Below are 3,857 nucleotides of genomic sequence, written 5' to 3'. Positions count from 1 at the left end.
TTTTAGTAACCCTAAGCCACAATTGGATTTATAAGAAATGGGAAATACGGGGGCATATTTACTAACCTGTCCGAGTCCCGATCACCAATCCGGTAGCCCAACGATGTTGCACTGTGCCGCGATCCACATAGATTGTGCGCCCGATATCCTGCATGTGTCACTCCCCGCTCAAGTCTCCCGGAGTTCACCATCTTCTTCCTGGTGCATGTAAGTGCGTTGTCTTGCGACACAATTAAAAAGTTAAATCCTGTGCTTAGTCCGAATCATTTGGATCGTCTGCCGCCCCGATTTTTGTCGAATGAAAGCTGGCGTCGATGCACCAAAATCCCATCGTGTGCAACATAAACCCCTTGAAATCAGAGAAATCGATGGAATACCCGCTGAAAGTGCGGTCCGTGGACCCTTAGTAAATGAGCCCCACGATGGATTGTCCCTTCCTTTATGGTTCCATTAGCTATCACTAATGGCATGTAATACTTCTTCTGTCCGAAACGCGTCAGCTGTTAAGTACAGATAGTCATGTCTTTGCATTTTAAGATGTTTTTAAGATATTTTGGCTGCGTTCCAGGCATCCAGGGCCCCGAGCACCGAATTTAAATCAATTAGATTCAGTTGAACACAGCAATTGAACAAGTTGTGGAAGATTCATGCGGAATGGCAGCTTTTTACTGAATGGTTTTACTGAAAGGTTTGCTTAAAAAATCCTTTAAAGTTGTGACTGTAATTACTACGGCTCACCTGCAGGAATTACGCCCTTGTGTCCTCAACCAAAGATGGATTTATATTTTATTATTTATCTTTTTGGCTAAAATATAAGTATAAGACTATAATAAGTTTCTACATTTTAAGTCAGTGGAATTTTTTTAGCCGGTAGATTTTTAAAAAATATATACAGGAGCTGTATAGGAGCACAAAGGTGGGGGCTAAATCTGAGGAGTGAGTAACACAGACAAGTCACATGTTGTTTTTTGAAATGCATGCAAACCAAAGTCCAGCCCCTGTGACTACCCCAGGATTCTGTCAGGGTGCAGGGTAACTTATAACACTCAATTATATTGTAATGCAAATGCTTATAATAGGCAGAGAGGCAGATTTGAACTGCAGGTGTGATGGGCTTCTGCAACCTGTCTTTAGTGAAAATGAGGACCCTGGTGACAGGTTCCCTTTAAGGGATGACGAGATACAGGATCCCCTGTCTGATGTCTTCCACTGTAGACAGATACTAGGAGTCTACTAGAACAGCGGAGGAAATTCAGTACGATGAAAGTATTGAACAAGTATCAAGGTTTGCATAAGTTGTGCAACTCTAGTGCCTGGTGCTAGAACTATGATAAATACCCCGGTAGTGTTGTTTCATTTTTTTAAAGTGATTGGACTATTTTAATTTTTTTTTCCAAGGACTTTCATATACACCTTTATATTTGGAAAAGAAATTGCATATCCAAAACTGTGTGATGGAAGCCTTAAACAACACTGGAGTCCGCGAAACAAATAACAAGATTTCTCAGAAAAAAAATACTGCATTATAGAACAGCAGCACCAGGTTTATTAGGGAAAATATATCATTTTCAATGAGAACACAAAGACAGATTATTCAAAACAATGTTGAAGAATTATGAAATTTTGAAAGCCAAGTAAGAGCCAGTAGTTACAGAAATATCAATTGCCATCAGTTTAGTTCTAAGGGACTCGGATATTCAACAGCAGAAAACATATCGGCATGACACAAGTCTCCCGAATGATGGGGACGCGCATATATTCACTCTAAGAGCCAACAGAAACCATCGAGAAGTGTCACTGACATATTTGGAACATTCAATATTTCCCATTAAATCAATGCGAAAATCCAAATACATTGTGATAGGAATCAGACATTCTAACATTTACACAGTATATTAACAGGGTTGCTGAAAAGAGTTAGAAAAAATTCTCTGAAATGAAAAGAAAAACCCACTGACTTCCTCGGCCAACAAGTGGTCATTTCCCATAAATGAAGAGTCCAGGGCAGCATATGGTGGAGGTGAAGTCATGGCTTCTTATATTCATTTTTTAATTCTATTATTTTTTTCATTTCTATTCATTTTTATATATTTTATTTATTTTTGTCGGCACCCAACAACCCCACAAATATAATAATCTAGAGAGTGTGACAATGGCATCAGCAACAATGATTCTGCCGCCCTACTAAAAAGTGTAAAGGCAACATTTTATAAAATTAAGTTAATTTTTTTTGAATCGTTAATGAACTTTTTTTTTTTCTCGCTTAAATCCAAATTCAAAGCTCATTAATAGAAATATTATTAATATTATCATAGGTTATGGAATGCAGGGAAGCTTCTATTTTTCTGTTTTTAAACCAAAGAAGAAAAATTATAATCCTAAATATCCTTTAAAAACCGTTTATTGGCACAACGTATGTGCTTATGTAAGGCCAGGGACACATAGGATGAAATTGCTGCAGGTTATTCACCATGGATTCGCTGGTAATCTGCACCATCCTACAGATGCATGCTACACATACAACACTCAACCGGATAGGTTTACGGTGGGATTCTACATTCGGATTTGGAGCTTTTAAATGCATTATTTGACCCACACTTTCCTTTGGAAAATCCAGACCACAATCCATTGCCGGGCCTTGTCACGCTGAATTAGACCAAAATATTGTGTGAATGTGCCACAGAACCTGCACAATGCTCAAGAAAGGGTTGCAGAACAGATGGGCCACTACAAAAGCCACCGAGTGATTTTTTTTTCTTTTCCCCGTTCTTTTCTTTCTATTTGCAGAAAGACAGTTTGGCTCCATGTGTCTTATACCTTCTAGGTTATTGAATTGAACATCAATTCCTGCTCTTTTCTTATAGTCACTAGTTACTTGCCACTAGGGTCAGATTACTAATGAAAAAATTAAGCGTATAAACACACAAAATGCGCCCAAACTGTGCAGTGTTGGGGACTCCAAGTAATATGGTTCTATATGACGCATGGAGAAAAACCTTTCACTGACTCTAATCATGTGATGACTTTCTAATGACGTTTTCAGTACAGCTGAATTGTTTTGCAGAGAAGCAGGGACTCCTTGTAACACAAAATTACTACGATGATTGGAGTCCCATCCCCAGCACAGTGTTCGGTTGGTGTGATCTGGCTTTACAGACCGTTACACTGTCTCTCCTCAGCACTTATGCAGTGAGCAGGAAGAGCTGAGGAAGCAGGGAGGAAGGTCAGACAGTGTAATAGTCTGTGAAGGCAGATCACAGAGGGGGTAGGATTTTCAATAGTTGATTTTAAAAGGGTGGAGGCCATGATGGATGACCACAGTCACAGTGCCTGGATGTATGAGTAAGTGTCCCTGGTTTATCATGATGGACTTTGATGGTAGATTTCCTTTAAGGGCTTGTACACACTGCACAAATTTCCACAGGCCGAGGATTTCAAATTGGCACCACATGTCCAATTCTGTGCAGATTATTCCTGCAACACATTGATGAGATTTGTTAAGATGTGTCCATAGGGGTAGTTTCTCCATTTATTCCGTGCCTATATCAAGATTACTATAGGCATTTTCCCACTTATTGTAAATGTGATTCTACAATTATACTATGTATAGTACTTTGCACTATGGATTTCATAGAGTTCTTCCATGGATTCTACTGGAAATATATATAGTAGACTTTCCAATGGGAACTCTTGACATCCCTTTCACTTTGCAATACACTATAATAGCCAAATAACAAATCTGCAGCATACTAGCGTTGTGTGAACATACCCTAAAACAAAAGGAACACTGGGGGCGGAAAAAAAAAAAAAAAGAAGGGGCTTCAATTCTTTAATTCTGAACAGTCAACCCGATGCAG

Source organism: Engystomops pustulosus, chromosome 9 (assembly GCF_040894005.1).
Source record: "Engystomops pustulosus chromosome 9, aEngPut4.maternal, whole genome shotgun sequence".
Lineage (NCBI taxonomy): Eukaryota > Metazoa > Chordata > Amphibia > Anura > Leptodactylidae > Engystomops > Engystomops pustulosus.
Note: the sequence above shows the minus strand (reverse complement) of the source record.